This window comes from Ascaphus truei, chromosome 9, assembly GCF_040206685.1.
Source record: "Ascaphus truei isolate aAscTru1 chromosome 9, aAscTru1.hap1, whole genome shotgun sequence".
Classification (NCBI taxonomy): domain Eukaryota; kingdom Metazoa; phylum Chordata; class Amphibia; order Anura; family Ascaphidae; genus Ascaphus; species Ascaphus truei.
The window spans coordinates 47,075,497-47,088,726 of NC_134491.1; positions in this window are offsets into that span (position 1 = coordinate 47,075,497).

Below are 13,230 nucleotides of genomic sequence, written 5' to 3' on the forward strand. Positions count from 1 at the left end.
ACCATTGAGTCCAGTATTTTTGGAGAAGCCACCTGGCAACCCTACTGCTACCACATTTTATAAATAAAAATAATAGGCACTTCAAGCTTCATAAATGCCCTCTGAAGATTCTTCTCTATCAGAGAAGTCGCTAAACACCTGCACTCCGACAGCAGAGGGCAGACTTTAATCTGGGGCATTTGACTGTGGCTCAGAGAACTTAAACCTGCGTGTCCCAGGAAGAACACAGCTGACTAAGGAGGTTATTAACTCCCAGGGTGCTGCACCTATATCACATGGATTCTTTTCTTTTATACATTTGATGCAATGTTTTTTTACCCTGGTTTCGAGCCAGTTTTGCAGCTGGATGATTTGAGTAAAGACAAAACCGTGGTATTTTTTTGACTTGTGAGTCGGGTAATGGCTCTCAGGTTTATTAGAGTCAAACGTGGATCTTTCGTTGGCTTTTGCTCCTGGCTTTCAGTCTAGAAAGACACAATGCAATGTGCCAAGCTACTTAAGGGGTTAATGACTCTATTAACAGCTATCAAAGACTTCTCAGCTTTGACTTTTTTCACTTTGATCGTCAAAGTGAATCCTCTCAGGAGAGATCCAATTAGTGGGAGCACAAAGGGATTCAAACCTTTTCCAAAGCACTTCACAATAGCACTTCAGAGATATTTACCGTATATAACTTGCCTTTTGGGCTAAATATTCTGGATTTCATGACATTCTGGGCACTGATGTTTTTGTGACACATGATCCAATATGATTGATGGACAAGGGCACACGGATTTAAATCAAAAAAGATCATTTATTGTGCCATAGACTACAACGTTCCGGCCTGCTGGCCTTTCTCAAGTAAAGTGGCTTTAGCAGGCGGAAACGTTGTAGTCTATGGCACATTAAATGATCTTTTTTGATTCAAATCTGTGTGCCCTTGTCATCAGTCATATTGGATACATTGGTCAAATTGCAGGTCTTCCGTGGGACCACGGAGCACCGGTAAAAGTATCACTACTTAATATTTTATTTTATTTTTTTGGTGTGCTGCAAATAGCCATCATTTTTGCATTTTGTGCCATATGAAACATGCCCTGAATTGCCAAACTATTATGCGTTACATATGACTGTATTCATGAGTAAAAAGCAAAAATATGGCGCACAGCCAAAGAGAGTGGGTCAAGTGGAAAAATAAAAATTATTTTATTAGGTCTACATTAAAAAACGGAGGTAGAGCAACCCTCCTACGCGTTTCGCGTGCAAACGCACTTTATTATAAGGCCCGGCACTTATTATTATGGATCAAGTCCAACTTTTATTTTGAAAACCTCATTTAATAAAGACATTTAATTGACAAAACTCCGGGTAAGAACTTTTTTGAGAGTGAAACTCCTGAAATCCTCATTTTAGCCCCAAACTGGGTTGTTTGTTTGTTTGTTTCTCCTCCTTTCCGAATCAACTGAACTTATTCTTACCAAAAACCACAGATTGGTAAAGTATGTTGTCATTTCTATGTTTTGCTGTTTGGGATATTTGTCGGGGAACGGAAAATAATTCCCGCTGCAAGCAGACTGCCATTTTTCTTTATTAAACCTGGTGCTGTTTTTATCGCACCTCAAAGTAATTTCTTAAAGTCTCCCATCGCCAAAACTGGGGCCACAAAGTGTATCAAATTCCTCACGGAAAAACACTGGGATATTTTTCTTTAACCCTTTGAGTGCCGGAGGGGTTGTGGTGCCAAGTGCCACGGCCACTCCAGGTCTCCAGCACAGTGCGGTCACATGATCAGGGTGGCCATTTTGGAAGAAACGGAAGAGGAAGTACGTTCCTTCACTGGTCAGCTTGCACCATGGGAATGCGGTGTGGTGAGGGGGGGGCGTGGTTATTAAGTGAGGGGGGGGTGGTTATTGAGTGAGGGGGGGTGGTTATTGAGTGAGGGGGGGGGGTTATTGAGTGAGGGGGGGTGGCTATTGAGTGAGGGGGGGTTATTGAGTGAGGGGGGGTTATTGAGTGAGGGGGGGGGTTATTGAGTGAGGGGGTGGGGTTAGTGAGGGGAGGGGTTAGTGAGGGGGGGGTTATTGAGTGTGGGGAGGGGGGTTAGTGAGGGGGGGGGGTTATTGAGTGTGTGGAGAGTAATTGAGTGTGGGGAGGGGCAGGGTTATTGAGTGTGGGGAGGGGGAGGGTTATTGAGTGTGGGGAGGGGGAGGGTTATTGAGTGTGAGGAGGGGGAGGGTTATTGAGTGTGGGGAGGGGGAGGTTTATTGAGTGTGGGGAGGGGGAGGGTTATTGAGTGTGTGGAGGGGGAGGGTTATTGAGTGTGGGGAGGGGAGGGTTATTGAGTGTGGGGAGGGTTATTGAGTGTGGGGAGGGGGAGGGTTATTGAGTGTGGGGAGGGGGGAAGGTTATTGAGTGTGGGGGGGTTATTGAATGTGGGGAGGGGGGTGGTTATTGAGTGTGGGGAGGGGGGGGGTTATTGAGTGTGGGGGGAAGGGGGGGTTATTGAGTGTAGGGAGGGGGAGGGTTATTGAGTGTGGGGAGGGGGAGGGTTATTGAGTGTGTGGAGAGTAATTGAGTGTGGGGAGGGGCAGGGTTATTGAGTGTGGGGAGGGGGAGGGTTATTGAGTGTGGGGAGGGGGAGGGTTATTGAGTGTGGGGAGGGTTATTGAGTGTGGGGAGGGGGAGGGTTATTGAGTGTGGGGAAGGGAAGGTTATTGAGTGTGGGGAGGGGGAGGGTTTTTGAGTGTGGGGAGGGAGGAGGGTTATTGAGTGTGGGGAGGGTTATTGAGTGTGGGGTGGGGAGATGGGGAATAGAGTGTGAGGGGGAGAGAAATAGAGGGGATGAGAAAGCAAGGAGGTGTGTCAAAAGGGGGAAGAGTAAGGCCTCGCTCACACAGGCTGCGTTGCCACGTATGTGCGCGCACGTCTGTCGCAATTTCTGGTTGTCGCTGCCACATTTTGCCGCCACATCCAAAATTGAAATTTCGTGCTACTGTCACGTGACGTGAGCTGGTTCAGCCAATAAAGGTGAACCAGCTCCGTGACGTGTGCGTTACCCCCCCCCCCCGCCACACCCCCCCGCCACACCCCCAAACGCCGCGACCCAACTCCTGCAGTTTGAGCAGAGATCACTGGGCTGCAGGAGCGCACGGCAGAGGCGTGAACGCAAGCACGCAAACATAGCGGTCTACCTGAGCGAGCCCTAAGGAAGTGTGGGGGTCTCGCAGGGTTGCTGACATGGAGGCAGGGGGTGGAACTCTAGTCCTGGGCCCCGGGAAAGCGGCCGCCCTGCACAAGGATATAGAACTGAATATAGGGGAATTATTACGTGTGCAGTGAATGAATAATTGAATGAGATTCGCACAATTAAATGAGTAAGAGACAGTTACAGCAAATGAATGAACAGCAGACAGTCCCAGAGCAGAATGAAGGGATGAGCTGGGCTAAGGGTGAATATATGAGAAAGCCTGTACTGAGTGAATGAATGACTGCATGAGCCTGAGTGTGCACTCATTAATCAATCAGCGTGCACTAATAATGAATAAATGAACAAATTCAAAATTGATAACAAAGCAAAATGTGATCCCAGTGAAAGCATTTCCAAATCCTAACGCTATAAAACGGAGATATCGGGGTGAGGGAGAGTGTCTTGTTTTACTTTATACAGCCAGGCCTTTAAAACTGAATAAAAGAGAGAACATATCAGGCAAGATACAAAGCACAGAAGAAGAAGAATGGGTCCGCTTTTAAATTCAGTTAAAAGGTCAATATTAGGCCCTGCTCTTTCTAAAGGCCCTTTGTCTCTCTCCATCATTTCATTCCCTCTCATTCTCTCTCTTTCTATCTCTCTGTGCCTCTGTCTCTATCTCTCTCCCTCTGTCTGTGTGTCTCTCTCTCCGTCACCCTCTCTCTCTCCGTCTCCCTCTCTCTCCGTCTCCCTCTCCATCTCTCTCTGTCTCCCTCTCTCTCTCCGTCTCGCTCTCTCTCTCCGTCTCCCTCTCTCTCTCTCCGTCTCTCTCTCTCTCTCCGTCTCTCTCTCTCTCTCTGTGTGTGTGTGTCTCTCTCCGTCTCCCTCTCTCTCTGTCTCTCTCTCTCTCCGTCTCTCTCTCTGTGTGTGTGTGTGGGTGTGTGTGTGTCTCTCTCTGTCTCTCTCTGTGCCTCTGTCTCTATCTCTCTACCTCTGTCTGTGTGTCTCTCCGTCTCCCTCTCTCTCTCCGTCTCCCTCTCCATCTCTCTCCGTCTCCCTCTCTCTCTCCGTCTCGCTCTCTCTCTCCGTCTCCCTCTCTCTCTCTCCGTCTCTCTCTCTCTCTCTCCGTCTCTCTCTCTCTCTGTGTGTGTGTCTCTCTCCGTCTCCCTCTCTCTCTGTCTCTCTCTCTCTCCGTCTCTCTCTCTGTGTGTGTGTGTGGGTGGGTGTGTGTGTGTCTCTCTCTGTCTGTCTCTCTCTGTGCCTCTCTCGTCCATGTCTCTGGATGGAATCCAAGCTGTTGAATATTTAATAAGAGCAGCTGAGTTCTGCATGTACTGCCTCTGGAGAGTGATTCTTCCCTTGTAAATGTTAGAGGTTGGTTCTTGAGGTGTCTTCACTGAACAAATGACTTGTCAAGCTCTGCCCTTGGGAGGAAGACGAACGAGCCGGGGGCACGAGACGATGCGGAAGGGATCTGTGGCTGTGTACAAAGAGGATCCTTCACCCATTACTCTCATAACCTCACAAAGCAACGACAAACAGTACTCAGGGGTATATATGTTTCAAGACCATTCTGGGGAAAAAACACTGCATCTTTGGGATCATTTATCAAAGTCTCCTACAAAACCGGGGCAAAAAAAAGCTACATTTTAACAATAAACATGTTTCCCATAGAAGCATGGACTTTTTTTACTTGATAAATAAGCTGCAGTATTTCTGCCCCGGTTTTGATGCATGATCCCCATTTGTATCACAGAAAATAATGGAACTGAAAGCCATGTGAATGTTTTCATTTGATACACATGATGCAAATCTCAGAATGGTCACACTTTTGTTCTGAGACCTCTCGGGGTTTGGCTGCGACAATGTTACTAAACAGGTCCTTTCCTGATACATAGAAAGTGACATTAGTCCTGAGGCTTCACCTCAGGGGTGGCCAACTCCAGTCCTCAAGGGCCATCAACAGGCCAGGTATTCAGGATATCCCTGCTTTGGCACAGGAGGCTCAATCAGAGGCTCAGCCCTTCTGATTGAAGCATCTGTGCTGAAGAAGGGATATCCTTAAAACCTGACCTGTTAGTGGCCCTGGAGAGCTGGAGTTGGCCACTCCTGCTTTACCTGCTCCGGCCACCATAACCAAATCTGCTCGGTATTGGAGCATCCGGAGTAATATTACTTGTTTATTTCCACTTCCTCCTGCCAGAAAGGGGTTAAATTACCCAGTTACTGACCGATGACCTGATGTTGCTCAGTGACGATGACATCGTTATTCCAGTTCCCTTCCTAATGGGCAAATGCAAGTTTTGTGCCCACTGGATGCCACTGCCCTTTCATTTGCATTGAGCCTCTTTAACCACAAGAAAGTGTCTGCAGTAACCTTTAAATGCCATAACCCTCCGCTTGTTTGTGCAACACCAATACATCTCGGGAAATGTAATTATGCTGCACACAGTGTTATTGCCGGAATTCCTGCAAAGTGACTTCAAATCACCGTGTGTGTACTATTTATTTAGCAACAACCAGTGTCATCATTCTTGGAAACAACAGATAAGGAACTAATGGTGTATTCATAATAAGAATTTATTTCCATACCGCGCCGACAGTGTATGCAAAGCAGTGCGCAGAATGTGCAGGTGAGACACAAAGGGCCACATTCGCTAAGTGGTGCTAAGGTACCTTAGAGTACCCAGTGCAGTGTCATAAAGAGCCGGGACTCAACCCAGGGGTTCCCAAGAACCCCCCAGCAGGTCAGGTTTTCAGGATATCCCTGCTTCAGCACAGGTGGCTCAATCAGTGGCTCATTGATTGAGCCACCTGTGTGGAATCTGGGATATCTTTAAAAACTGACCTGTTGGTTGGGTCTTGAAGACTAGAGCTGAGGACCCATGGGATAACCCTATTAACATGATTTACCTACCCCATGCCCCCACCTGCTACAAATGCAGACACTTGAAGCAGTATCTTGTGTGGTCACTGAGGTTCACGGATTCACACTCTTTATCCTGATAATCAAAGTGGTTTCGGTGTATTGTGGAGTATGAATGAACACACAGTAATCTGTAACTTCTGTGCAAACATTATAATTCATTAACAGGTAGTGATATCTTTTATTGTGCTGCCCAAGAACTTTTCATAAACTTAAGCCCGGAACCCCCAATTTGTACATTCATTTATATTATAGGGTCAAGTTGTTTTCAAACTCTCACAATAATGTTTGTGTCTACTATTCTTCCAAGCAGCCGGAAGGGTGCTGTGATACTCGGTGTTGCTTCACATTGCAGAATGTTATTTCAGGAAAGTAAGTGATAACACATTGAAGTTCCTGGTATAGTGTTTGCATTAAGAGTGAGTGCTTCAGGTTTTTACACTGGGTTAAAAGATTTGCACTAAACTGATGCTAAGACGTTGCCTTTTATTACAGCTGAACGGCTCAGTGCAGAGAGCGGGCTGCGTACGGCATGAACTGTCGCTGTAAACAACCCGACATAAATAGGACACACTTGTTTGAGCATTAATGGCTCTAGTATCACTGGAGCAGATAAATGCCAGGAGCACCGAGCCCTTTTCAATCCGGAGCCGGCTGCAGCATCGGCCTATAAGCCAACTCAATGTTGGTACTTGTGTTTGTGTCTTCAATCGCCTCTCTGCTTGCTCACATCTTTCGGGCCACGGTTGACCAACTCCAGTCCTCAAGGGCCACCAACAGGTCAGGTTTAAACAATATAAGACAGGTCAAAGACTGAGCCACATGTGCTGAAGCTGGGACTGATTGAGCCATCTGTGCTGAAGCTGGGATTCATTAAGCCATTCTGAAAACTTGACCTGTTGGTGGCCCTTGAGGATTGGATTTGGCCACCCCTGGATTAAAGGAAGGAACCCCCAAGCACAAGCCCCAGAGCCCCTCTTAATTGTGTGCACCTGGCACCTGATTCTGTCACATCCCGGAAAGCTAGGGCAGACGTCATCATAACGATCTATTTCCCTAAACCTAATTCGGAGAACGTACAGAATATCAAAGCATCCTGTGTTTATACATCCATTCTGCAGAGGCTGCTTTGGGAAGGACCCCAGAAAAGAGCATCTCTTGAAATAAAGATGGCTGATTTGCATAATGATGCTGAGTATCTGTGTACAAACCTTCCACTGATCCTTATAGATAATAAAACTGAAAATACTCAAATGTTTATCTGATGCTCCACCCCACACTTCCCCCCACTACCTCTCCTGCCTGATAACACACAGCAATCCTAAAAGATTTATTAGGGTCCCTATTCTATATAGTGGGTGGTTATATCATGACTCCATATAACCACTCCTCATTTTCCTTGATACATTGCAACATGTTGGAAATAACTGTCTTCGAATCAATGTAACAGTTAAAGGGTTGATAGACATATTTTTGCCTGGCCTGATGAAGAGCCCCGAGAGGTTAGAAAACTTGCAACATTTCAACTACTTGTTGGGCCAATAAATGGTATCATACCCCCTACTCCCTCTCCCTCCTCTGTTACTACCTGGAAGAAAGGACCAAAAAGGCAACCCCCCCCCCCCCTCCCTTCTTTGCCTGAAAAGTACAAGTATCCTGTGGAGCTGTAAGATGCTGAGAGAACTCAGAGACCCACAAAGTCCAGCCTGGCCCCCCAGCCCAGGTGCTGAATTTCAGTTACAAACAAAATCATTACCCATTGAAGTATTATGCCAACATCTTCTAGTTAAAAATAACCATGCTCTATATCAATCAAACAGCACATACACGACCAGAAGCAAGGGATTTAAACGTGGGTCACTCAAAACATGAGTGCACAAAATTGTTAGGGAATTTGTGCCTTGCTGACCTTTCCACTGCTAGAGAAATGTGTGGAAAGTCACTGTGGCAGTGAAAAGGTTAAACGAACAAGTATGTTTTTAGAGTACCTGAGGTTACTTCAGTACCTGAGGTTACTTCACCAGCAGCAGAAATATCCCGCACTGGGCACAAAACTCAGTATCTGTAGAAGTCAGGCTATGACAATACGTGAGGTATTAGTGACTGATTGTGCATCCTTACAAAAAAACCAAGATGAATGTGCTCGTGGGCTGACGCTGTAAATCAAATGTTACACCTTCACACCGATTCATTTGCATCATTCCAGAGGCTCGGGCTGCCTCCCTAGATCCACGTACTGTACATGTCAAAATCCCATACAGGAGCTGACTGGTAGAGTGATAGATGTTCATCGAATGAAAGATGATTTACATGGCCCTGGAGCATAGAAAGTTAGGAAAACATCTTTAAAAAAAGAACAAGGGAACGAGACATTCCCTCCCCCCCCCCCCCTCCTCCCAAACATGCCAAGTGTTGGTTAATGCGGAAATATAGGTATTTAATCTATAAAACTTTATTGTATTCTTTAATGAAGGGGGGCTCAACTCCAGTCCTCAACATCTCCCCCCACCAAGTCAGGTTTAAAGGATATCCCTGCTTCAGCACAGGCTGAGACACTGATTGAGCCACCTGTGCTGAAGCTGGGATATCCTTAAAACCTGACCTGATGGGGGGGGTCTTGAGAGCTGGATTTGAGCCACCCTGCTTTAATGGACAATATTTAATGTTACTTTTATGTCTGAAGCACTTCTTCCCATTATGTGTTATTTGTATTATTTGTTATTTAGATGATTGTCACATGTATTACTGCTGTGATGTGAAGCGCTATGTACATTAATGGCCCTATATAAAGACATACATACAATATTGTGGATGTTTTCTAGATATTAAGCCTGTGGCTTTGTGATACTAAGCTCTGCTTAAATCTTAACCTGCTCATCTGAATGGCCCTGGCCTTGCACTGAGCCGTAGAAACAAGGCCTAAAATTGAGCCTTGCAGGATTATTCATTAAACTCTGGTAGTGCCGACGGGGAAATTTTTGCACATAAAATACTACCGAAGTCACTCAGAGTTTCCGTGCGATATCGCCCCGATCGGTACTATCACATTTTAACAACACCGAGGTTTGCATCTCGAGATGCAGGGGGTCCTCGGAGCTGAAATAAATGAGGTTCATCTCCGGAGACCCCCTATTCCCATCCTATGTAAAAAAAAACAAAAAAACGGTTGGATTGCCTTTTTCAAAGCATATTGGTTTTATATTTCAAAAGCAGCAATGCAGCCACCTCTGGGGTGAATACTAGTTTCTGATGCTCTGGTCAGCAGGGCAGTCTTTGAAGAGGAGAGAGAAGGTAGAGTGAGCCAATTATGTTATCCAAATACTATTGGGTGGGTTTGCCTCTGAAACATAATTGCACTGAGCTCTGGAATTAAAAGTGCAAGATATTATTGTGTTATGCCGAGCGCCCCTGTAAAACATGCAGCATCTCAGCTGCTCAAAGACATGACGCGGAGATTCTTCCAAGCTCCTGATATGATGAAAAGGAGGCCGGGGAAAAAAGTGCCGTCAGCCACACAAATCTTATTGATATAGCAATCAGCAGAGAGAAAGGAGGGAGTTTACACGCACAATTATATTGGAGATTGTGCCAGGCAAGGAGCGGAGTTGTTGGGCTGGGGATATAGCACAGGTCCTACGCAGGCAGTAACAGTACTCTAATAATAATACCGAGATCCAAGTTTATGGCAGAGGAAGCGAGCAAAGTAGGGTTATTACCCTTTTGGGCAAGACTCATTAACCCCTTCACTGCCAAAGGGCTGTAATACCGTGCTTTGTAATGCATGGTTTTTTTTGGGGGGGGGGGGGGGGGAGGTTGGGCCAGTCCTCCTGTGCAATGGGACCTCCAGCACTAAAATAAAGGTCACAGAGCACCCACAGTGGAAACATCTATAGGACTTCCTTGCTGGAGTGGGCTCAGTCTGGGGAGCTGTCTGTGTGACAGTCATCGATGCCCTAAGCAGAGAAATGTGATAGGGATCCAATCAACTTTGTGTGGAGTGCAGGACATGTTCAGTGTAACACTCTTTAGGATTACTATGACCTTAGGGGGTTAATTGTGTGGTCCCACACACAGTAACATCCCTTTCCCCATCCCATGGTGCTGGGTTACTAGACAAAATCATAGCCCACTTCAGCCTAGTATACATATAGAAAGGTTTCTTGAAGTCAGGTCCCAGGAGTAGTTGAAGAGGATGAACCTCACAGTGCATAGTGTATATAGGTTATAATATAGATCAGTCTAGGATGTAGGGTAAGGATCCCCTTTATTTATTTATAGTTGGGGACAGTTCCCTTCTTAGGTAGCATCCCCAGGAATGTGTCCATACTACTCTCACAAATCACATAGAGGAAGCCTGCACTTCGAAGTGGATCCCCAAACCACAGCCGTGAGGCATAGCTTGATCAGGCAAGTGGAGGGTCCATCGCTGCTCTCGCCCATAAGACCATGAGATGGTATTCCGTACCCGAGATGGGGATACTGACCACAGACAGAGAGAGTAGTACAAGGCCCAGGAGGGGCCCAAATCCGATGGTGCATCACCGACGCTACAAAGCAATGGGATTAGTTAGTAACATAAGCAGTAAAGCTTCAGCATCCCCCCGCGGGCCAAGAGAGGGGGCAGCTAGGGAAGAGGATACAGACAGCACAAGCAGATAACAGTGATGATATTATACACAAAGGTGTATACCGTGTAAATGAGACTTTATCGATGGTGATTAATAAAGTTGCTGTTTGTATGAATAATGTTCCTGACGCCCATCATTACATTACCAACGCCCAGCCTGCTTGCGTCCCAGCACCATGACAAGGTAACCAACGCCCAGCCTGCCCGCGTCCCAGCACCATGACATGGTAACCAACGCCTGACCTGCCCGGATCCAGCACCCTGACAATGTAACCAACGCCCGGCCTGCCCAAATCCAGCTCCGTGACAAGGTAACCAACAACCAGCCTGCCCGCGTCCCAGCACCCTGAAAAGGTAACCATCGCCCAGCCCACGCGTATCCAGCACCGTGACAAGGTAACCAATGCTCGGCCGGCACGGATCCAGCACCCTGACAAGGTAACCAACGCCCGGCCTGCCCGGATCCAGCACCCTGACAAGGTAACCAACGCCGGCCTGCCCGGATCCAGCACCCTGACAAGGTAACCAATGCTCGGCCGGCACGGATCCAGCACCCTGACAAGGTAACCAACGCCTGACCTGCCCGGATCCAGCACCCTGACAAGGTAACCAATGCTTGGCCGGCACGGATCCAGCACCCTGACAAGGTAACCAACGCCCGGCCCCTGGAAGGCGCCTCATTCATACTGAGTCTCGCTCACTGGAAATCACCTCATTCATACTGAGTCTCACTCACTGGAAATCACCTCATTCATACTGAGTCTCGCTCACTGGAAATCACCTCATTCATACTGAGTCTCGCTCACTGGAAATCACTTCATTCATATTGAGTCTCACTCACTGCAAAGCACCTCATTCATACTGAGTCTCGCTCACTGGAAATCACCTCATTCATACTGAGTCTCGCTCACTGGAAGGCGCCTCATTCATTCCCAGTATGCTTGGACTCCTGGATCTCATGCCCAGAATCACTGAGTTAAGCTATCAGAGTCCCCCTGGCCGCCCTCAGTTTGTTTCCTGGTCATCGGCAGCTGCGTCTCATCTGATTGTTATTATTTTCTGTGCTGTCTCCTTCCAATTCAATCCTTAGCAGAGCTGATCATACAGGTGGCTCCTGTGTTCTGCAGCCTCCCTACTCATCACAGGCTGTCAAAGCAAATCAGCCTGACTGTCCAGCAAACACAAAGCAGAGGTGATTGAGGCTTATTGAGAGAGGGGGGCAATCCTTTTACTTTGCAGTGTTACAGTGTCCCCCAGTGGCAAATCCCCATACCACTCTGACGTCTGTATGCATTATTATTAGAATACGTGACTCCCAAGTGCACTGACACAAACCCAGTTACACAAGGAATAGGAAGGTGAATCAAAAAGACAGGAATGAGGTTAACATGTGAGGCAGGCACATATTATTTATAGGAGTTGGAATCTGACCGAAATACAAAGTAGTTAATCATTTCACAATAACTATTTGGAGTATCTTGTTGAGCCCTAAAAAAAAGGTGTTGGAATTCAGTTCCTTTGTGACAGGAGTGGTCAACGCCAGTGCTCAAGGTCCACTTACAGCTCAGGTTTTAAGGATATCCCTGCTTCAGCACAGTGGCTCAATCAGTGGTGCAGTCTTTGACTGAGCCAGTGTTTGAGCCACCTGTGCTGAAGCAGGGATATCCTTAAAATCTGAGCTGTTGGTGGACCTTGAGGACTGGAGTTGCTGCCCTGTCTAAAGGAATGTAAAAACATCCCTGGTTTGCTGGCTCGTGTAACCTGGAAGGCGTTGGAAACATTGTGTCCTGCTGAAGCGAAGCCTTGTAATGGGGGTGCAGCAGAGGCCTGGCTGGATGTGTAACTATTGAGTCAGACTCATTTGTGCAAACGGGCAGAATAATTTGCAAAAAATGAACCGTATCTACTACCAATCTCCGTGTGTCTACATAGTGCAAAGCGGGAACGAGCCTTAACAGCAGAAAAAACCAAGGAGTTGAGTTTCCCCCTCCGTATCGAGCTCGTACCTCAGTCCGAGACATGGTCCCAGGGAGGGAGCAGAGCCGCGCGAGCCAGTTAGCGGATAGGGAATAAGAACGCTCGGGGGTAGCAGGAGTATCTGAGCAGGGTCATTACTTGTCTTATTCTGCTCCGTCCCGGCAGGTGGCGTAAAGGGGATTGCAGATGTGTTAGAAGAAGCATGAAACACGGGACACCCGGGACTGGATGCCTTCAATAATGATTTACATGCAAAAACATGGGATCAATGCGGACAACCCCAGGCACATACATGAAATGATTAAATAGGGTGGAGAGGGATATGGAAGAGGGTATTTTTTTTTAATGAATGTGCAAGCATCTTTCACATAATTGAATCCATCCCTAAGTGCCCCTCTTACATTTCATGTAGCTTCAAGTTCTAGCAGCCGTAGTGGTCTTGTAAGAGATTACAAGGGGAAATGTGATCGTGCTTGATACATAATGCAGAGTAGCATGTGTCAGCATCTGGATGAATATGTGACCGCTGGAAGT